This window comes from Ahaetulla prasina, chromosome 8 (genome assembly GCF_028640845.1).
Source record: "Ahaetulla prasina isolate Xishuangbanna chromosome 8, ASM2864084v1, whole genome shotgun sequence".
Classification (NCBI taxonomy): domain Eukaryota; kingdom Metazoa; phylum Chordata; class Lepidosauria; order Squamata; family Colubridae; genus Ahaetulla; species Ahaetulla prasina.
Window position 1 is genome coordinate 60,091,905 of NC_080546.1, and position 25,100 is coordinate 60,117,004.

The following is a 25,100-nucleotide window of genomic DNA, read 5'->3' on the forward strand; positions in this document are numbered from 1 at the left end:
TACAAACCTTCCCATTCCCTGATTATAACTGTTATTTTTATAGGTCAGCATTTTCTGCAGTTTATTTTATTTTATTTTAAATGAGGATTGTGACAGTTTCTGTAGTGCATGAATACATAAAGAACTGTAAATGTTTAAGAAAACTGATTTGCACCCCAAGCCTTACTTACACAAATTAGTGTTATGCTAATGAGGTACACTTTTATGAGAGCAAAAGACTGCTCTAATGAATAAGGTCCGTAGGTCACATTCCTCTGCTGGAAGATTTGATGGACTACCATCTCAGTATTCGAGTGTCCTTGGCTGCCAGGAGAGTTGTGTCTCATAGTTTATATACTCAAGACATGAAATACAAGCAAGTTGCCCTGATACATGTTCAACATACCCTAGTGACAGATAAGAGAGTGTTAGTGTAGAATCAGCCATCAAGGAAGTATAGCAGTACATTTGTTAATGAAGGCAAGAAAGAGAAATTCTTTTCAGGAAACTAATAGAAAAAGGAGAACAATCCTAGAGCCCAGTTAGTAGGATGATTGCCATTTTATTGCATGCTATTTGACAAGTGTGAATAGAATAAGAAAAGGCTGAGTGTTTTATGACCAAAGCACTCAAGTAAGAGTCATTATTTACTGTGAAATAGTGGCAAGGGACTGAAGCTTTTTTTTTATTTGAAAAATTACATTTGCACAAGTGTAAAAAAAAGTGCTGGGTTTCCATCATTTTTTTATTTTTTTATTTATTTATTTTGTCACAACAATATATGAAACTATCACACAGAAAGGTTATATAGTATATAAAGGTATAAGCATATATATATATGTTTTCTGAGGTTTTCACGGGTGTTTGTATGTAGGTCTTTGGTTATTCGGGTTTTCTCCCGCGTAAAATTGGAAGTGTCTTGGCGACGTGGTCACTGTTGGAAAAAGGTTCTTTAATTTGTAGTCCATAAATTGAGTTTGGGTTGTTGCAGAAGATGAGATCAAGGCAGTTGTTGAGTCTTGTATTGTTAGTTACAAGTTGTTCAAGACCTAGGTTTGTAACAGCGTTGTATAGTGTAGTATGGATTGGGTCAGTTGTACATTCATTAGTTATCCAGATAATGAGAGGTAGATTTAGGTCGCCCAGGAAGATGAGAGGGTATGGGCAAGAGGTAGCCCATGTTAGAATTAGAATAGAATAGAATTTTATTGGCCAAGTGTGATTGGACACACAAGGAATTTGTCTTGGTGCATATGCTCTCAGTGTACATAAAAGTTTCAGGGAGAGAAAGTTTGTGTGAAACTTGAATATTTTTTAGATTCAGTGACTCTACCATCTCTTCGGATTTCACGATCTGATCGATGAACTTGATATTCTTTGTTTGAGATAATGGAGTCAGGAAGGGATGAGTTCAACCATGTTTCACAAACAAAAATGATATCGAATGTACCACTGTTTAACAAGAGGATAAATTCAGGTAATTTGTTAACAATGCTTCTCGCATTTATCAATTTGCATTTGAGATCTGTAGTAATTGGTGTTGAAGAGGTAAGGGGCGTGCATACCTAGTTTTGGATGTTGGTAGGTTGGGGGTTGTGTACAACAGGTGGTTGTATAGATGGTTGGATGGGTGGATGGATCATCCAGTCATGCTGCCATATTGAAGCCAATGATTATGGCTGCAGATCCCTTGGAATCATTTATTTACCTTTGACGCAGGTAGCTTTTGTATGCTGCATCAAAGCAGCAAACTTAAATACTTATAATAACATAACATAACATAACATCAGAGTTGGAAGGGACCTTGGAGGCCTTCTAATCCAACCCCCTGCCCAGGCAGGAAACCCTACACCATCTCAGTCAGATGGTTATCCAACATTTTCTTAAAAATTTCCAGTGTTGGAGCATTCACAACTTCTGAAGGCAAGTCGTTCCACTTATTAATTGTTCTAACTGTCAGGAAATTTCTCCTTAGTTCTAAGTTGCTTCTTTCTTTGATCAGTTTCCACCCATTGCTTCTTGTTCTACCCTCAGGTGCTCTGGAGAACAGCCCGACTCCCTCTTCTTTGTGGCAGCCCCTGAGATATTGGAACACAGCTATCATGTCTCCCCTAGTCCTTCTTTTTGTTAAACTAGACATACCCAGTTCCTGCAACCGTTCTTCATATGTTTTATCCTCCAGTCCCCTAATCATCTTCATTGCTCTTCTCTGCACTCTTTCTAGAGTCTCAACATCTTTTTTACATCGTGGCGACCAAAACTGGATGCAATATTCCAAGTGTGGCCTTACCAAGGCATTATAAAGTGGTACTAACACTTCACGTGATCTTGATTCTATCCCTCTGTTTATGCAGCCCAGAACTGTGTTGGCTTTTTTAACAGCTGCTGCACACTGCTGGCTCATATCTAAATGGTTATCCACTAGGACTCCAAGATCCCTCTCACAGGTACTACTATTGAGCAAGGTACCACATATACGGTACTGGTGCATTTTGTTTTTTTGGCCTAAATGTAGAACCTTACTTTTTTCACTGTTGAATTTCATTTTGTTAGATAGCGCCCAATGTTCAAGTCTGTCAAGATCTTTCTGTAACTTGAGCCTATCTTCTGGAGTGTTAGCTATTCCTGCCAGCTTGGTGTCATCTGCAAATTTGATGAGTTCCCCATCTATCCCCTCGTCCAAGTCATTGATGAAGATGTTGAAGAGTACTGGGCCTAAAACAGAGCCTTGGGGTACTCCACTGCATACTTCCCTCCATGTGGATGTAGTTCCATTGAGGACTACACGTTGAGTGCGGTTGGTCAGCCAGTTACGAATCCATCTGGTGGTGGTGCTGTCTAACCCACATTTTTCTACTTTATCTAGTAGTAGGTTATGGTTTACTTTATCAAATGCTTTACTGAAGTCCAAGTAAATTATATCAACAGCATTCCTCTGGTCTACTAATTTTGTCATGTTGTCAAAGAATGCGATAAGATTAGTCTGGCATGATCTGTTTTGACAAACCCATGTTGGCTTTTGGTTATTACTTTGTTTGCTTCTAGGTGTTCGGTGATTCGTTGCTTGATTATCTTTTCCAGAATCTTCCCCGGTATTGAGGTCAGACTGATAGGTCTGTAGTTTCCTGGATCTGTTTTTTTTCCTTTTTTGAAGATGGGAACTACATCAGCTCTTTTCCAGTCCTCTGGCAGCTCCCTGTGCTCCAGGATCTTTGAAAGATATAGTTCAGTGGTTCTGAGATCACGTCTGCCAGTTCCTTCAGAACCTTGGGGTGTAATCCATCCGGTCCTGGTGATTTGAACTCGTCTAGGGTAGACAGGTGTTCACTTACCATTTTCTTCCCTATTTTAACTTGTGTTTCTAATCTGTTTTTTGTAGTGCTGTTTTTGATAGGTTGGATTGTTTTTTCCTTTTGTGTAAAGACAGATGCAAAATATGAGTTAAGTAGATCTGCTTTCTCCCTGTTGCTTGTCATCTTCTTGCCACTTTCTCCCAGCAATGGGCCAATTGTTTCCTTGACTTTTTTCTTGTTTTAACATGTTGGAAGAAGCATTTTTTGTTATTTTTTACTTTTGTCGCTAGCCTTTGTTCATTGTGAGCCTTAGCTTTCCTCACTTCATCTTTACAGGCTCGGGCTATTTGCTGATATTCTGCCTTAGTTATTTGCCCCTCTTTCCACTTTTTATATTTGTCCTTTTTGTCTTTCAATTTGTCAGATAGTTCTTTATGCATCCATGCTGGTTTCTTTTGAGATCTACTATTTTTCTTCTTCATTGGTATTGTGCTAGACTGCGCTTTTATAATCTCACTTTTCAAAATTTCCCAAGCTTCTTGAGTTGTTTTCCCCCTGAGGATTCTCATCCATTGAATCCTTCTCAAGGTCTCTCTAAGTTTATTGAAATTAGCTCTCTTAAAGTCCAAGACTCTAGTTTGACTTTGTTCTACTACTTGTCGAATTAATTAATGTCGAATTCCAATATTGCGTGGTCACTTGCCCCCAAGGTTCCTGTAGCTTCAACACCTTCTATCATTTCATCTCTGTTAGTGAGAATTAAGTCCAATATGGCTGATCCCCTTGTTGCCTTCTCTATTTTTTGAGAAACAAAGTTGTCTGCTAGGTTTGTTAGGAACCTGTTGGATCTTCCACTTGGTGCAGAGTTTGTTTCCCAGTTGATGTCAGGGTAGTTAAAATCCCCCATTACTACTGTGATGTGCTTCCTACATACCTTAATTAGCTGACTAGCAAAAAGTTCATCTACTTCCTCTGTTTGGTTGGGTGGCCTATAGTATAGACCTATGGCAATATCGTTTTTCACCCCTTTTATATTGACCCAAATACATTCAAGATGATTTTCATCATTGTTGTGCTCTATTTCTGTAGAGATGTAGTTATTTCTTATATATAGTGCAACTCCACCTCCTCTTTTATTTGGTCTATTTCTTTTAAATAATTTATATCCCTCTAGCTGTATGTTCCATTTGTCAGTTTCATCCCACCAAGTTTCCGTAATGGCAACAATATCATATCTACCCTCATTTACTTGGATTTCTAATTCACCCTGTTTATTCCTCATACTCTGTGCATTGGTGTATAGACATTTGAGTCCATTTGGATTGATCTTGTGTTTACTGTCTACATAACCTGTGTTGACTGCCCTACTTTCTTACCACCTGTTGGTTTAGTGCACATGGTATGGCACTCACTGTTAAATGCTTGGTTTTGCTTGATAGCAGGGCTGATAATCTTACCCACACAGACATCTATGTTACATGCACTGATAACCCTATTAATTTTGGATTGCTGGGGATAGAAATGTTCTGTATCAAATAATTCTCTGTCCCCACTGTTCAGTTTAAATGTTTATCCAGAAAATCTGTGACTAAGTAACTCAGTCCCTTTCTTTGATGGATGCAATCCATCTCTTTTATACAGATTTTCATTGGACCAGTTGCAGACATTGTGACTAATAAAACCAAAGCCTTCCCTTTTACACCACTCCTTTAGCCACACATTAAACTCCACTACACGCTGGCCTTTACCTTTTTGTTCCTTATGTACTGGTAAAACCTCTGAAAAGTTAAGCCTACAACCTATGCTATTAAGTTCATACCCCAAGCTCTGGAAATCATTCTGCACAGAAAGCACATCCTTTTGGGACAGATCATTTGTGCCAAGATGTATAATAGCATCAACATCAGAATCCTTACTGGCATTCTTGACTATCTTAAGAATACGCCTCTTGTCTCTGCTGGCAGTAGCACCAGGTAGACACCTGACGTCTTTCAAAACCTCCATATCCTTTCCTAAATTTACATCCCTTACAATTGAATCACCAATCAGAAGGTGGCTTCTCTTTTTGGATACCATGCTCTTCTTGTGTGACCGATCTGTAATACTTGATACACACTTTTCCAAAGTAGGTTCACACTTTTCCAAAGTAAGTTCTTCATCTTGAACCATAATCCCTTGATTGTTTGAGTTATCAGTATCACAACTACCTTGATCTGTCACTTTAGTGTTCCTATTTAGGTCAGCAAGGGCACTATATCTGTTATACTGGGACACTGTAAAAGCTTTGTGTTTATGGTTCACAGCTCTCACCCTGCCAGATCCCACGGTTGTCCATACTGCCCTTTTCCTGCAGGATCTTTGTGGTAGAGGGGGCTGATGGCTCAGCAGCTGGAATGGCTGAATTGGGTACCTAATTTCTGCTTGGAGAGCATAGATTAGAGATTCTAGATATGTAATCTGTCCACGTAGACTGCTAATTTGTTTACAAAGAGGACAGTACCCAAATTTGAAAAGGGTACTGCGAAAGACAGCTGCAAAACAAGTATTGCACTGAACTAAGCCAGTCATTTTGAATAGAATAAAATCACAATCTCAAGTGGACCAACCCTGAATATATTATTGCTATTTTTGATTTATAGTGATTAGATTAGATTGTGAAAATGAGAAAGAAATGCAGGCAGTTTTCCACCCCCACTTCTCCTTAAAGCAGCAGCTCTACTCACGTGCTTTTCTGAAGCAAATCAGGAAGAAATGCAGGAGTTTTCCACCCCCACTTCTCCTTAAAGCAGCAGCTCTACTCACGTGCTTTTCTGAAGCAAATCAGGAAGAAATGCAGGAGTTTTCCACCCCCACTTCTCCTTAAAGCAGCAGCTCTACTCACGTGCTTTTCTGAAGCAAATCAGGAAGAAATGCAGGAGTTTTCCACCCCCACTTCTCCTTAAAGCAGCAGCTCTACTCACGTGCTTTTCTGAAGCAAATCAGGAAGAAAATGTAATGTATTATATTATCTGGTAGTTATTTATCAAGGTAGCTTATCAGAATTAGTGAATGTGTTTTGTAATGTCTGAAATTGTAATTTGTTTGCAGTGAAACATGCAAACTGAGAAAAGAATACCAAGTTCATATCTTTAACCAGGATATATTCAGTGCAATGATGTAGAAGAAACAAATATCAATAATTTCATTCTTAATAGGAATGTATTGTATAACAATAACAATTATATTTTTTTTATTCATATTAGCTTACTGTGCCATTAGTAACCTTTACATTCTCTTAACACAGGAATTTCTGGCCCAAAAGAATTTACATCTCCAATTGGAAACACAAAGAAGCTATGTGCAAATCAATTCTACAGGTTTTATTTACACAATATAGATACAGAACAGCTGGTTATATCTACACAATGAATTTTTTTCATGCATACATATTCATACTATTTCTTTTTAGAGTTAGAAATGTTATACAGAGCCCAGAAAAGGATTATTTGGGCAAAGAATTAAAGGCATGAAGTAAGGAAGACAAAATATATATACAAATAGAATGAGACTATTGCCCTATACATTGTAAGCCGCCCTGAGTCTTCGGAGAAGGGCGGGGTATAAATGTAAACAAAAAAAAAAATGAAACATATATGAAAATCATTTATGGTGTTTATCTATACTTTTATGTCCATAAAAGCCAGGAGAGCCCATTTCAGTCCATACTCTACTGCATTTTATGTTTCATTTTTATTTTTTTAAACTCCTTATCTGTCTTTTAGCAGATCTCTTCAGTTCCAACCAATCACAACTTTCTTCCCATAAAAGAAAAACGTATTCTTTTCTTTTAGAAATGTGGTTATCATTTTTTCTCTTGATACAATCAAACCACTTCAATGTATACTGCTCACTCAGTTTTGTAAGTATTAAATCCATATTCATTCAGTACCTATTCACCCTTGAAACTATTTCTTTTTTTTTAATCACATAAAGTTTACTGATAAGGTAAGGTGAAACTATGTAGCAGTCTGGACATTTTTCAGATATGTGAACCAAATCCTAATATTCTCAACAATATCCATGTTATCTGCCATATTCTGATTGCTGAAGTTTTGATACTCAGGACTACACTAAACAGGTATTATCAGAATAAATAACAATAGACAAGCCATGCATATGTTCTGACACAATACAACACATTTTCCTGTATATCAACTTTATTGAATAAAAACATCCATACACATGAAGTAGGATTACTTGGTTATCATTCTATATGTTCTATAGATATTCTATATGTTTATATAGATACAATTTATCCATACAGATCTGAAAGTCTTTCATTAACAGTGGTACAATTTGTTGGACATGGAATTTGATTTTATTAGTGAATTTCTGCTGTGACTCATGATGGGCTATACGCCCATGGTCCCATCAACAGGTTTTTGACAAGTTTCCAAGAATCATACTTCTTTGCTTAGAAATATGAGTCTAGTAATATGGGTCTCATGAAGCTCACATTAGATGTTACTCTTGAACACTTCATATCAATTTTTAACTTGATTAGTAAAGTAATATATAACAAGCCAAACACCTTCACACTTGTCCACTTGTCTATTTATCAAATTGGAAGAGGTCTTTCTAACCTTCAGGAGACAAACAAATACGTGAAATATGTTGGATCTGATGATGGAAGAGACGGACACAGTTCTTTCAATAACAACAGCTCTTTATTAGTAGACCAGTACAACCCAACTGAGTGCTAGTCTGGCAGTGTCCTCTTTATATAGAGGGCTGCCAGACAGCTTAGTCAATGAATTCAAGTATTTTCCTGCCTTTTTGGAGGACCTGAGTGAAAACTATAGCACACTCCTTATATGGTATATAACACCCTTCCCCTCCTAGAATAAATTTACTTTGAATAATTATGTACATATTTACAGACGTAATCACGCAGGTAGGTGGGGCTGGTGCGAGCCCTAGTTGACCTGCGCAATTCAGTTTGCTCCTGGGCATTGACTTGAGCAGGGAGATTAGTTGCAGTCTCTGAACCCACCAATGGAACCTCCTGGAACACGTCGCTGGGCGTGGTAGGAGGTTGAAGGCCCAACCCTTCTGGAAGTCAGCACTGGAGTCTTGGTTCCACAGATGGGCAATCAAGTTACACAATTGGGTTTGAGTTAGTATTAGACATTTGCTGTGACAGTTTTGGATAGTCAGGGTCTGGCCACTTGTTGGATTGAGCTTGGTCTGGTGTGTGAAGCAGAGAGTTTGCAATTCGGTCCCGGAGTTGGTCCGAGTACTGACACCACAGTCTGCTGTCCTCCAGCTCAACTTTGTAGGAGAGAGTTGGCATTTTTCATGCTTCACTTTAAGGCCCGCCTCCCTGAACCTGGTCAGGACAGTTCTGAGCTGGACAAATAGGGCAGGTTTATCTGTAGCGGACACCAGGACATCATCAAAGTAGGGCACCACCCCAGTGATGCCCTGTAACAACCATTCCATTAAGCTTTGGAATAGTCCTGGTGCCATGCTGACCCCAAATTGCGAGCGGTGGCATTTAAAAGCACCCCTGTGGGTGACCCTGCCCCTGCACCTCGGCTGTGTTGTCATCGACCGGGAGTTGTTGGTACGCTTGTGCGAGGTCTAATTTGGTGAAAGTTTTTCCAGTTCCCAATGAATGCAGTAAGTGCTGAACAATGGAATAGGATAGGCAGTCTGCTGCAAGGCCTTGTTGATTGTACACTTATAGTCCACACAGATGCGGACTGAGCCATCTGCTTTGACAGGCGTGACTATAGGGGTCTCACAACGGGCATGGTCAACCAGCTCAAGGATCCCCTGGCCAATTAATTTGTCTAACTCTTTGCCAATTTTTGGCCTGATTGCAAGGGGAACCCTACAAGGCTTGATTCTAATGGGTGCTATTTGGGGGTCTAGGCTGAAGGAAGTAGGCGTTCCTTTGTACTTGCCTAGGCCGCTGCTGAATATGTCCTCAAACTCCTTCACAAGGTCCTCAGCACTGTCGTCTGCAATGGTGTTGATGCCGGTCACACCCATGCCTAGGGTCTCAAACCAGTCCAAGCCGAGCAAGCTTGGCAATGCCCCCTCAACCACGGTGATCCTCAAAGGGCCGGAAAACCCCCAAAATTGTATTTGGAATGTCCCACAGCCCATAACGGGAATGTGGTTTCCTTGGTAGTCTTTGAGTTGCAACTGCTGCAGTTTCAAATCTCTTTTCCAGATGCCTGGAACAGTGTTCTTCATGGTGTTCCATGCAACAAGAGTCAGGGACGATCCCGTGTCAATTTCCATCTTGCACTCTGTCCCCTCGATCAGTACAGTTACGTGGATCTTTTTGGCTGACAAGCAAGTCTGTCTAATGTTCGTCTGGTACACCTCTCTGTCAGTGGCAGGAGATTTTTCTCTGCGCTTGGGTTTTCATGGCCTGGATTTCCTCTTGTCTGGCACAGCAGTGGCAACAGGTTGCTGATTGGCTCTGAATGCGGACGGCATGCTGGCATGGCAGACTCGAGCCAGGTGCCCTTTCCAGTTGCACCTCTGGCACACAGTGTCTTTGTGTCTGCATGTTGCTCTGGAGTGTGGCCCTCCACAACCTGCACACAAGGATTGCCTCCATTCTGTGTTGGGGTAGGCTTTTTTCTTGTTGTCTTGGAGCCAGTAGATGTCATTTTTGTCTTCCAACGACTCAATTAGCTCGGCACTCTCCTGATGCACTGCAGTGGTTTGGTGCGAAGTCAGCATGTTTCCCGCTCTTTGCAGGGCCGTGACTGATTTCTGTGAGTTTTCTGCAGCTCTGGCCTCATCATTGTAGAGTGAGGGCCGGCTTTTCTAACAACCGCCATTGTAGGCTAACATCCCTCACTCCGCTTATGAGCTGTTCCAACAGCACATCTTCCAGCTCTCTGAACTCGCAATATGTGGCGGCTTTTCTGAGTGCTGCCATATAGTGGTTCACGGATTCGCCTTCCTCCTGCACTCTGTGGTGGAACTCGCATCTCCAGATGAACTTCGGCTGCACTGGGGCATAGTGTGCCCGAAGTGTGTTTTGTAGCGTGGCCCACGGTACTGCTTGAACCACGACTGGTTCGATGAGTGCCTTGGCCATATCAAACATGTCCATACCGCAATAACTGAGGAACAGTGCTCACTTGCGGTTGTTGGACAGTCCCAGGAGATCCTTTGCCATGAAGAATTCAAGGCGATTCATATAGGAGTCCCAATTGTCGATGGCTGGGTTGAATGGAGCAGACAATGATTGTGCAGACAGTGAGTGATGCCGGTTGCTTCCTACTCCATTGGGACTGCTCTACTTATCCTTAATCTTCCGATCACACTTTTGTCTCCAGTATTGGATCCGATAATGGAACAGACAGACACAGCTCTTTCAGTAACAACTGCTTTTTATCAGTAGACTAGTACAACACAACTGAGTGCTAGTCTGGCAGTGTCCTCTTTATAGCTGCCAGACAGCTTAGCCAATGAGATTCAAGTATTTTCCAACCTTTTTGGAGGACCTGAATGAAAACTGTAGCACACTCCCTATATGGTATATAATAAAATATATGTTCAACATCTACTACAGTGACAACAAAGACTGATTGCAAAACAGCTTAATTATTTCAGGATAATCTGAAACCTCAAATTTTCTTATTTCCATCCATGTATAGGGAAATCCATCCAGTGCTAAATAACATTCCTGGATCAAGACTATGATCTAGGAAAGAACTGTTAGGAAATAAGTTACTTCCTTTGTAAATATAGAAGTTGATGAAAGTTCACCCATCACTATTTGGAAACCCACGTATCTGACTTCATTCTTATACACAAGAGAATCAAAGCCAGTGCTAGACCTGGTCAGAAGTGAGGCAACACAACACAAGGCAAGGTTAGGTGATACCAGTACAGAAGCCCAGAAGAGCCAGCAACATGAGCAACCTAGTTAGTTGGTATAAAACTAGTTTATCCCTCATGGTCCACCAAGGATAGAATGAACTAGCAATCTAGGCTGTCGGGACTACGTTGTGTCTAGCATTTATGGAGTTCCCTGATATTGTATGTCATATGCTAAATAAACAAACAAACTTGCATATCAAGATTAAGAAGTGCTTATATAAAAACATACTAGTTCACCACCTATTTGCCCAAACTGGTAGTGTAAAAATGATTTAAAAAGGAAAAAAAAGGTTTTGACAATCGCACAGCACACTGTGATCTTCAGAACTTTTTTTAACCTCTTTAAAGCATTTTTTACTACTGATTTGGGCAAATAGGTAGTAAAAAAATGCTTTAAAAAGTAAAAAAAAAGGTTCCGACAATCATATGACACAGCTGTGATCATCAGAACCTTTTTTTTTACTTTTTAAAAGCATTTTTTACTACTGATTTGGGCAAATAGGTAGTAAAAAAATGCTTTAAAAAGTAAAAAAAAAGGTTCCGACAATCATATGACACAGCTGTGATCATCAGAACCTTTTTTTTTACTTTTTAAAAGCATTTTTACTACCTATTTGCCTGAACCAGTAGTAAAAAATGCTTTAAAAAAGTTTTTTAAAAGGTTCCCAAGATCTCGTACCACACAGCTGATTCCCCCTCCGTTGTTCTACTCCCCTTCTCTTCCCTTCCTTTCGGCGCATACTGCGGATGTGCTCGCAGCACACATTTGGTGTGAACTTTTAAAGATGCAACCATTGTCACTGTAATTGAATTCATCCATCTTCCTGCTGGTTATCCTCTTCTTTTCTTCTCCTCTATCTTTTCCAATATTATAGACTTTTCAAGAGAGATAAGTGTTTGTATAATGTGCCCAAATATGATTAACCTGAGCCAGGTCATTTGAATCATAAGAAAGAATTGTGAATTGACTGGATATATGATGCAGTTGTACATTTCATTGTATTACTAGGAGTCTTCTCCAACACCAAGAGTCATGGGGGTAATCATTGCCTTCATTATTCTAATCTTTGTAGATTTGGCATATCCAATCATCTAAACATCTTTCCTGGAGCTTTCATTGCACTTTACAAAGTACAGGTCTATGGTGTCTGCTTTGACTACTGGATGCTTTACTGTTGCTATGTCCAGGAATGGTTATCCCAAACATGCTTTTTCATAAAGCAACTGGAATTTCTTTGTTTTTTTCTTGAAGACATTTTGCTTCTCATCCAGAAAGTATCCTCAGTTATGACTGAATGCTAGAGAATGGAAGGATTAACAGTCTGTGCAGTCATCTGGGTTGTTAGCACTTTGAAGGTGTATCATTAGCTCTTTGAAAGTTGTTGAGCACTGTTGGGGGCTTATCTCTGCCCTCAGGGTCACTTGAATCAGAATGCAAATGGGTGTGGAACTTTCTTGAAACTGCTCAAAGGACTATGTTGTAAACAGGAGCTAGGAGGTGTCTTATTACTTCTCTGTTAAGAGAAGGCTGCTCAGTTTTAACATACATGGCCTCTTTTACCCCTTTTTCAAACAACTGGTTCACTCTGTCCAGAATATGGACTTTACTGTTCATAATTGATCCTAAAAAGCAACAACTATTCACCACTTTACTATCAGCATTACTTCTAAGGCTGCTTATTTTATTTTCTTGGTTATTAACACATTATCATCATCATCATCATCATCATCATCATTATCATCATCATTATTAAATACATTCTTCAGTTCAGTCTTTGTAAACAGCAATGGCTCATGCCCCTCATTTCCCAATCATACCACAACTACTCACAACAATCTACAACATGTCAATTTCACAGATGCCGTTGAAAAGGCACTATGCAACCTATTGATTGGCCCTGATGGATTATGTGCCTACTTCCTAAAGAACTCTCAAACGTCATAGCAGTACCACTTAGCATAATCTACGAAATATCTTTCAGAATCAATTCCTTACCTAACTTATGGTCACTAGCCACAGTCATCCCTATCTTCAGAAAGGGTGACCCGAGCCTAGTTGATAATTACAGACCAATCTCCTTATGTTGTGTCACCTGCAAAGTCATGGAATCAATCATAAACCAACCCATTACCCTCTACTTAGAGACCAACAACCTACTCTCTAACAAACAATTTGGCTTTAGAAAAAAATTGTCTTGCAATCTGCAAATATTACACTGCAAAAACATATGGACTTCAAAACTCGACCAGGATAAATCAATAGATGCAATTTATATAGATTTCTGTAAAGCCTTCGATTCAGTGGTACACAACAAGCTACTTCTAAAACTAAAATCTTACAGCATTTCCAGATTCCTGCATAAGTGGATAGCTGTGTCCCTATCAAACAGGTAACAAGTAGTCAAAATAGGGAACGCATCTAAACCTGCACCTGTTAACAGCAGTGTCCCCCAGGGCAGCATTTTAGGACCCACACTCTTTATACTTTATATAAATGACCTTTGTGATCATATTATAAGCAATGGTGTTCTCTTTGCAGATGCTGTAAAACTATTCAACACCACTGACAATGCTGCTACTCTACAAAAAGACCTTGACTATGCGTCAGAATGGCACAATTGGCAACTCCAAATGTCAACCAACAAATGCTCTGTCTTACACATCGGCAGAATAAATTGGAACACAAAATACAAGCTGGACAGATACGACCTAACAGATGACCCTCACTCTGTCCAAGACCTTGGAGTACTCATTTCGAATGATCTAAGTGCCAGAGCTCACTGTAACAGCATTGCTAAAAAGGCATTAACAGTTTTAACCTAATCTTGTGTAGCTGTGATATTGAACTGCAAACTAGGGCATACAAAACTTTTGCCTGATCAATTCTTGAATACAGCTCATCTGTCTGGAACCCACACTGCATATTGGACATTAATACAATTGAACAAGTCCAGAGATATTTCACAAGAATAGTCCTCCATTCCTCTGTTCGGAACAAAATACCTTATGCCACCAGACTTGAAATTTTGGGCTTAGACAACTTAGAACTTCACCATCTTCGATCTGACCTAAGCATAGTACATAAAATCATCTGCTACAATGTCCTACCAGAAATGAATACTTCAGCTTCAACCAAAACAATACAAGAGCACACAATAGATACAAACCCATTGTAAACTGAGCCAAACTAGACTGCAGAAAATACGAATTCAGTAACAGAGTTGTCAATGCCTGGAATTCACTACCTGACTCTGTAGTTTCTTCCCCAAACCCCCAAAACTTTAACCTTAGACTGTCTACTGTAGACCTCACCCCATTCCTAAGAGGTCTGTAAGGGACGTACATAAGTGCACCAGCATCCCTGTCCTAATGTTTTCTTTTATTCGTATCCTTTACATGTATTTTTAATTATTTACCCTTGTATCTCTCATAAAATATATGCTTGATGAAATAAATAAAATAAATAAAGTAAAAAAAAATATCTTGGTTATATTCAAATCATCATCCCATTTTTAGATGTGTTCTTTATTTTATTATTAGAGCTTCCAGATTGCATTTTCAGCTATCAAAGTGTTAACAACTCAAATTATTGATGTTATTTCATCCAGTTTTAAAGCCATGTTCATTTTCCGCCAATCCAGCCTTTTTCAATATATATCCAGTATAAATATTGAATAAATAAGAAAATATAAAAATTATATTTTAATACAGCTTTGTTTCATTTTTTTGCTAATTGCTGAGCCAATCTGCTTCTCTGTGTTCTTTGCATATTGTGACTTCCTGTTACAATTACTGTATATGTTTTTCATAGGAAACATGAGATGTTTGGATATTCCTATTTTTGAAGGAATAATATAGCTTAACATGATTGAAAAATCAAACACCTTTCTATAATTTATAAAGCAGATATTGACTTCCCTTTGGTATTCTTTGGCTTTATCAATTATCAAGTGGGCATAAGTAGTAACATCTCTTATTCCCTGGTCTTCCTAAACCCAGACTGAAAATGTAGCACCTCTCTTTCCATATAAGTCTCTAAACTGAATAACTCTAAGTATTATTTTGCTAGTGAGTGAAATTAATCCTATTATACAATCATTTGCATACTCTGTAAAGCCTTCTTTCTTTGTTATTGGTATGTAGCCTGGCCTCTTTCAATTTATTGACTTTTATTATACAGATTTGTTATGTGCTATGGTCCTTGGAGTCGTGAATGTTGGACACAACTTAGTGACTGAACAACAACAATCATTGTTTGAATTTTTTTTAAAAATTTGCATTTATATCCCGCCTTTCTCCGAAGACTCAGGGCGGCTTACACTATGTTAGCAATAGTCTTCATCCTATTTGTATATTTATATACAAAGTCAACTTATTGCCCCCAACAATCGGGGTCCTCATTTTACCTAAAGGATGGAAGGCTGTCAACCTTGGGCCTAGTGGGACTAGAACCTGCAGTAATTGCAGGCAGCTGTGTTAATAACAGACTGTCTTACCAGTCTGAGCCACAGAGGAATTTCTTAGATTCAATTGCTATTTGTCCATTGATGTCCATATTAATTTGAAATGAAACCTCTTCTAAGTTCAGAGATCTTTCAGAAGACTTTCTCTGTTTTTCTGTGTTTGTTATGATCTTTTATATCTTTACTGATGTCGTTTTAATACTACATTTTAAAAATTGATCTAATTGATACAAAATTGTAAGATCACTGTTGTTCTTGGCTTTAGTTTATTATATTTTTCTTGGCAATTTTTACCATGTGTTCTGACATCCAATTTGTTTTTTTCTATTTTTTGGTCTTTGGCAGTCTCTTTTTGCATTGATCCCTAACAACTTTGATTTCATTCCACAATTCCTCTGGTTTCCTATACATGTGATTTAGCACTTCAAAGCAATGTCTGATGTACTCCTTGAAAGTGATGGGTACACAGCATGCTAAAATTGATATCATCGAGATTGATTGGCTTTGTCTTTTTGTTTTAGCTTGACTTGGAACTAGCATATGAACAGTTCAGAATCATTATAACAGTTAGACTGGCTACATCTTTGCTGTTGTAATTGAGCTCTTCTATCATACCAATAATATAGCTAATTTGATTTTTATATACTCCATCTGGTGATGTCCATCTATACAGGCATTGTTTTGAAATTTTTAAATCAGCAACTGAAGCAGATGGAAGAAGCCTGGCAGACAAGCACCTTAGGCTGTAGTATGGTAGTAAGCAAAGGGAAGTAATTATTTTTAGAAGCAGTTATACAGTTAATAAGCTCCAGTTAGTATACATGGACTCAAATTAAGCAAAATATGGACAAAGTGGTTTTGTCTATTTTTCATCAATCAAATGTACTTCTAACTGCCTAGGTTAATTTAATTTATGGTAGCATTGTAAGGTTTCATTGACATTATAATAGTCTATGTATCTGACATTTCATTCAGTTTATGATCTAATGTGAAACATCTTATATAGTAACAATCAAGGTTTTGGACCTGTTCCATTGGACAATTTACTACCCCATCCAGAGTCAGTGGAGGGCCACCTAATAGCCATGTAATTATGGGACAAGTAAAGGTTTCCCCTGTCCAATCGTGTCTGACCCTTGGAGGCAGTGCTCATCTCCGATTCACAGCCAAAGAACCAGCATTATCTGAAGACATTTCCATGGTCCTGTGGCTAGCATGACTATATGCCAAGGCACATGGAACACAGTTAACTTCCCACCAGAGTGGTACTTACAATATTTATCTACTCACATTTGAACGCTTTCAAACTGCTAGATTGCCAGGAACTGAGTCAAGTAATGGGAGCTCATCCCATTGTGTGGTGCTTACATCTTGAACCCATACTGTCAGCTTTTCAGTTGATAAGCTGTCTTTAACCACTGGGCCATTGCATATATACCCCATGGCATAAGTAACTAGTATGTTTTGCATTGATTCATTCTCAATTTCTAATATAGATGTTTGCTTTCATTCTACTTCCAGATACATCACATTTTAAAGCAAGTTATTTATCCTCCTCCCTTCTATAGTTGTTCTCAAGTAATAAATATATTGCATAGGCAAAATATTTGAATTTTCATTAATCAGACAAATTCCTGGTTCTTACCATATATATGCTGAGGAAGAAAAAAGACATCCAGGATCCTCTCGATATTGTAGCCTATCTCTACAACCCAAACTCCAACTGTTTTGAGAAGTACTTCAGATTCAAAAGATGGTGAAATTAAAATGGACTCTGTGGTTGAATACGCATTTTGTTTTTTCTTTCTTGCATCTCCCACTTCCACTTTCCTGTTAGTTAGCCACTAAAATGTAACATGCCTCAAGTTACATTTCATGATAAGCCCAAAGTGGGACAAGCTGAAAGAGGAAGATTCTTTAAATGACTTTTCTTGGAGGGAGAAATATAAAGATATTATTTAGATTTGTATGGCTAATAATTCTTTTTTAAATTGTAGGCCACCCAAAGTCATTGACTATAGAAATTGAATGAATGAATGAATGAATGAATCAACGAACGAACAACTTCTAGCTCCTTACTGGGAAATAACTTTTAAAGAATTGTTTCTTGCATCTCTATAAGACAAAATATGAAATGGCAGTATTCATGAATTAATTATATTAATTATAATATTGCCAGATAGTACCACAAAGTCTGCCAGCTCAAAAATATTCCACATTCCCTGTTTGTATCAAAGTGTCTAAAGCTCACTAAGCCTTACTAGCCTAGCTATACTCACTAAATTTCTATAGGTCTCCGTAAGCAAATCAAATAAAGCAAAGTTGATTAAATTCAACAGTCAATTGCTGTTTTTATAGTTCTGCTTTTCATGTTTTTTGATAATTTTCTTAGATTAACCATCTGCTATTATCTTTTTAAATATGCCCTTATACACACACAGTGTCGTGTCCCACTCCTCCGCTGACGGCCGGGTCAGGGAAATCCGAATCAGGCTTGCCTCTGCAGCTCTGCCCAAAGTCCTAGCAAAGTCCTCAGAGCAGGCAGGAGACCAGTAAGTGACTTCAGCAAGATAAGTTCGACTTTTGCCTGACTCAGAGACTGCCAGAAAGCAGATCTTTATATAGGCCATGGGGTGTGGCTCCATGACTCAGCACTCATTAAGGCCTGCCCCTCCCTTCCAATCTTCTGATGCGAGGATCACTCCAATCAGCTGTTGGTAATAAACCCTCCTCAGGCTCACATGCTGTGGAGGAGGGGGAGGGGTCTAGCTGCTCCGTTTGCCTGGGCATGGAGTCAGGGCTGGGGCAGGGAGGTGCTCCTTCTTCTGCAGTTTGTCTGGGCATGGAGCCAGGACTGGGGCCGGGAGGCATACATTCCTCCATGTTCGGGAGCAGATAAGAAGGCCCCGGCTGCTCTGAGGGCGGGCAAGACACAACACACAGTGTGTGTGTGTGTGTGTGTGTGTGTGTGTGTAAAATAGTAGCCATATCTTCAATTTTATTACTGCATCACTATTTTCTATAAATTTTGGAAGCTGATTTTAAAAAATGTATGTCCACAAAATGTTTTACTGCTTCTGACTCAAGAAACTATAACAGTACAGCTGGATTCCATGAATCGCCGAAGCCTCTGAAGCTGCCACCAAGCACCGCCGCCGCTGAGCACCCCGCTGAGACCTCAGAGACCTCTACTGCAGGATTTCCCTCCGCTGAAGCTGAAGCCCTGCTCTGATCTGCCGAAGCTGGAGAGTGCCGAGGAGGCTCCAGTCTCCCAACTTAGATCCGCTTTTTGAATTTCCCGCCACTGAGGCCACGCCGACAAGAGCCGCTAACATGATGGACTCCAAACCTTCACACCAATTGCTAAACCGGTGAGTCACAGCCCCACCTTCAGCCCTATCCTCTCAACCACCTCCATCCACCCTTCAATCACTCTACTTGTCTTCTCTACTACTGAGAGAGAGAAAGAGACTCTGATCCATCCTCTATCCTCCATCTTACATCCTCTATCCTCCATCCTCCCAACACTACCATCTTGTGGGAAATCTTCCATCCTCCCAACACTGCCATCTTGTGGGAAAGAGAAAGAGAATCTAAAATCTTACCTTATCATCTATTAATATTAGTCTAATTGCAGTCAAATTAACTGTATAATACAAACAGAACATCAATCATTTCAAGCAGAAATTCCAACAAAAATACCAAATGCTCTCAATCGATAGATGCCACTGCAAATAATGACCAAAATGATGCCACTGTAAATAATGACCAAAATGAATCAAATGATTCAAAAATATGCCATAAATGTAATAATCTTATATTAGAAAACCTAAATTGCATATCTGATAGTACACAAACCATGGATACAACTATAAAATTTCAACAAAATATCATTGAATCCATTCAAGCTAACTTAGAAAAAACTATCATTAACTCCATTCAAACAAACTTAGAAAAAAGATTACTAGCATATTTTGATACACACTTCACAAATCTTGGGAAAAAAATTACAGCACAAATAAAAACGGAAACGCAACTGATCAAAAACATTTCCCAATCCAACAAACATTGCCTTTTACACAAACTAAACCACAAACATCTACCAATCAACCAAGCAATGTAGTAATACTAGAAAAAGATACCATTGAGAGAGAACAAAAGCGTCAAAATGCTATATTATTTGGACTAGATATTACAAATGAACCAGATATTGATAAAATATGTAACATCATTTCAACCGCCCCGAGTCCTTCGGGAGATAGGGCGGTATATAAATACGATTAAATAAAATAAATAAATTACAAATTATCGACCTTCAACCCTAGTGAAATAACCGAAATCTCCAGAGATGGACCCGAATTCAAAAACAGTGATGGTTCAATGGCGCCTAAATTCTGTAGAGTCATATGCAAAAATGAAACCAGCAAATGAAATTTCATCTATACTATAAACACTATTGCCAGAAACAGCCTCAACAAACTTATAGCTAGACCTATCATTCCTACAACATATTAGATCCTGTGAACTTCGTTCAGAACTCAAACGACGGCAAGAAGAAGGTGAAACCAACCTTTACATTGATTACATTGCTGACTGCATAAAAAGAAAATCCTATAATCAAATAGCCATCACTCAACCACACTTCAATCAAAACATCCAACCATCCATCAATCAAGGCATCCATCCATCTTAAAATCAAAACATCCATCCATCCATTCAATCAACTATCAATCAACCAACCAACCTCCAACTACCCATACAAAACCTCCAACCATCCAATGATCAACCACTCATTGCTCAACCAACCTTCCTCCAACCACCTGTTGTACATAACCCTCAATCAACTATCAATCAAAACTAGGTATGCACGCCCCTTACCTCTTCAACACCAAACCCTGCAAGTCTTAAATGTAAATTAAATGTAAATGTAAATGCAAGAAGTATTGTAAACAAATTGCCTGAATTTATCCTCTTGTTAAACAATGGTACATTTGATATTATATTTGTTTGCGAAACATGACTGAACTCATCCCTCCCTGACTCCATTATTTCAAACAAAGAGTATCAAGTTTTTCAATCAGATCGTGAAAACCACAGAGGTGGTGGAGTGGCTAGCTTTTACAAAAAATCACTGAACCTAAAAAATATTCAAGTTGCACATAAACTTTCTCTTCCTGAAACTATTGTATGCGACCTGTCCCTTAACACCACTCTTCAAGTCTTACTATGCTACAGAGCCCCTGACTATGACATCCTCATCAAATATATTAACTAAACTGCTAACATGGGCTACCTCTTGTCCATAGCCTCTCATCTTCCTGGATGACCTAAATCTACCTTTTATTAACTGGATAACAAATGAATGTACAACTGAACCAATCCATACTACACTTACAACGCCGTTAAAAACCTAGGTCTTGAACAACTAGTAACTAACAATACAAGACTCAACTACTGTCTTGACCTCATCTATTGCAATAACACAAACTCAATTTATGGATTACAAATAAAAGAACCATTTTCCAACAGCGACCACTGCATGATAGACTTTTGTCTCAATATACACCCTCATATAAATCGTCATAATAATAGTACTCCCTAACTACAATTTCAAAAAAGCCAACTGTGACCTTATAAACAACGACCTCTCATCTCTTGACTGGCAAAATCTGTTCTCAACCTGTATCACTGCCGATGATCACTATAAAGTTTTTCTATCAAATAAATTATATCAAATAAATTCTATCTATAAAGTTTTCATATCAAATGATGTAAGTGCCAATGCCCACTGCAACTACATAGCAAAAAAGGCTCTAAGAGTTGTAAACCTAATTTTGCGTAGCTTCTTTTCCAAAAACTCTACACTACTACCCAGAGCATACAAAACATTTGCTAGACCTATTCTTGAATACAGCTCACCTGTCTGGAACCCATACCACATTTCTGATATCAACACAATTGAATGTGTCCAGAAATATTTTACAAGGAGAGTTCTCCGCTCCTCTGAAAACAACAAAATACCTTATACCATCAGACTTGAAATCCTGGGTTTAGAAAACTTAGAACTCCGCCGACCAACAAGACCTGTGCTTAACACATAGAATCATCTATTGCAATGTCCTTCCTGCTGAAGACTACTTCAGCTTCAATCGCAATAATACAAGAACAACCAATAGATTTAAACTTAATGTTAACCACTTCAATCTTGATTGTAGAAAATACGACTTCTGCAACAGAGTTATTAACACTTGGAACACACTACATGACTCTGTGGTCTCTTCTCAGAATCCCAAAAGCTTTAACCAAAAACTACTATTGACCTCAGCCCATTCCTAAGAGGACTATAAGGGGCGTGCATTAGAGCACAAAAGTGCCTACCATTCCTGTCCTATTGTTTCCTTTCATTATATCAAATTAATATAGTTATTGCATACTTTTGCTCATATATATATGCTTATATGATATATAGTTATTTTATGTTGATGCTTGTGTATATTGTTGTGACAAAATAAAATTTTAAAAAAAGAATTTAGAAGAAATAGGTGTTATCTGTTCAATGATAATTCCATCATAAAGAGAAGTATGTACTTCAGTAAAAAGAAGTACACTACACTGGATCAATTGATAGAGTCCTACTTTTAACTGCAACAATTCTACTTCCCACTGAGTTAGCATGTGAGGCAGGAGCTCATTAGAGGAATAAAACTCATACGGGAATGATGTTCCTAAAATAAATATATTAGGAATTTAAAATGGACAGGCAAAAGAAATTGTTTGAAATCTATCCTACACACGAGGAAGGAAGTATAGTTCATTTCCTGAAATACATTTCCTCATTTTATATGGCCCAGATACTCTCCTCAAGCCTTCTTGTAAATGTAGTTCTCTAACTATAGGTTTTCATTGTGTAATCGTATTTAAAATGCCTTTAATTTTAGGTAGGGTTTATCTACCTTTACTAATGTTATTAATGGTATAAGATTCTATAATTAAGTCTATTGTAATTACATTTGGAGACAATCCAAATCCAAATCAAATCTTTATTATGGTCATAGACCTGTATTTGGAGACAATAGCACTTTCAATTGCAGTAGAAATTGAACTGCAAAATACCAAAAGTAAATTGCTGAAAGTAGTCCAAAAGATTGCCTCTGTCAGATTTGGTCCATCTCCAAAAGCAAAATGATCTACCTTCATTAAGAAATCTCAAAATGAAAGAGCTAGCAATTTTACTTTTTGTTAACTGTGGCAGCTACATCATTACCTTTTAAAAAATCAGATATGGATAAGGATATGGATTTAGGTATATATGTATATCCTATATATAAAACAGTAGTGATTAATGAATAATTTACATCAAATGAGTACATTAATGGCAGTTTTCCATCTTCCTCCGCCATTTTATATTTTCCACAAATTTATCTTTACTTTAGAATATAGCAAGAAATTTTCAATAGCCACTATATGCTATCTGTTTCTCAAACTATGAGATTTAAAAAACTTTCAGTTTATGTAAGCCATTCAAGAATACTGAAAATATTAATGCTGACTATTGTTCATATATTACAAAAAATAAAAATGAAGTTAAATGTAAGTTCACAGTTTTAGCAGATCACAGCCAATGAACGGATGCTAATACCACCTTTGTTAATATAAAACTTTCACTTTACCTTCACTTCCCATCTACCAAAAAGTAATGTGTTTCATCTAAGCATGATATGGCAGCCAAATTTCAGAAAGCAAATATGTTTTCTAGTGATCTAAGGTATGTATCATAATAATGTCCTTAATAACTGTTCCTAAATACTTAATTTTTAGTTAGATGGGGAACTGACAAGATTTAAAAAACCTCCAAAAACACTCTAAAAGTCTTCCCAGTGGTGCTATCCTATGACACAAAAGAGAACCAATTGGATTCTGTAAGTGATCTTATAGAAGTGCCCTCTTACCAGAAAACCAACTGAACTATTTGCAGGAACTGCAAGCCAATAATAATCCTTAAAGAAAAAGTTAAAAACTCAAACAGCAAATGCATATATTTCAGCTGATTTCAAATGACAGGGATTTATTAATTCAAAGAGAGAAGTTTTGCAGTAGAAATGGATAGTGGAGATGTCTTTCTAAAGAAGATAATATATAGATGTAAGTCCACTGAACAAAGATAACAGTCAGAATCAAGAGACATATAAAGTATTCTGCATTACTGGAGTTTAGAGACAAGCTGTTTGCAAATGAAACATGGTCAGACCATCCAAGAGACAACAGAAAACAAGATACAGGACTTTGACCTCTGAAGGGAACAAATAAGCAACTATGTTCTACAAGAATGACTCATAATAAATTGGATATATTTTAAGGTGGAAATCAAATAAACACATAAAGTATGCTGTCTGCCAGAAGAAACAATCAGGGATAGGACAGCATAACTTGCAAAATTAATCAAACCCATTCATAATCATCCTTTCCTGATGACATATGCTGCTAAATTATGCTACAAAGAATAGCTATAGCCTGTTAGCTGGGAGTGAATCTTATAAGGACAGGTAAAATATATATTTGGTGAAGGAATGGCAAGCTTGAGAAGGAAAGCTTTAAAGTTAACTTGGAGGGAAAAAAATCTTGAAATGAAGAGCCTCAGATAAGCATTTGTGTTCTGCAGAAATTAGGAGCATTGTTGTAATGGGGTCCTAAATCATTCAAAAATAATAGATAACGATTTGTCCTTGACTTCTGGTGGCTCCGCTCTCTCCGAAGGATGCCCAAAGGGCGCCCGCGCTGGGATTCTGTAAAAGCCGGCAAAAACAGCGGCTGAAAGTACCTTCCCCGGTAAGGGGAAGGGAAAGAGCAAGAAGAAGGAAAGGTAGAGCTCTCTCTAGAGGCCCCGTTTGGGGTACTAGAAAGGGAAAGTTCCCTGGAAATCCTTCTAAAAAAAGCTCCAGCCCCAGCGTGTTTCTGCTTTATGCAGACAGAGAAGAGAGCGACCACTTCTGCTTCAAGTGATTGTTATTGATATTTATAAGCAGACGGAATAAACACAGATCAGTCATTTAAATTGCAAGTATTAAATCTGATTTCTATTTTTTTTTTTTTAAATAATTCTCTCATCTACAATCAACACAATGAAATAAAATGGCGTTTACTTGTTGAGAAAGTGAAACTGAATGGAGATTTTATCTTATTGTACTGGACTGTGGATTGTTGGATTATTTTAGTTTGTTTAAGTATTTTATAAGGGGATTTTCAGCAAGAACTTTGCCATGAAGGTTTTTTCAGAAGAATGGATTCGTGATTATACAGAAAGAATGTATTTAATTACTCAAAAATACGAATTGGAAAAAATGGAGGCGTTTTGGATGAGAGTTTGGAGGAAATTAACCAATGTAATCAGGACTTGATATATGGAATGGAGGAGATAACAAAAGTGGATAAATATGAAGATAGGATCCTGAATAAACAAGTTGATGTAAAGAAG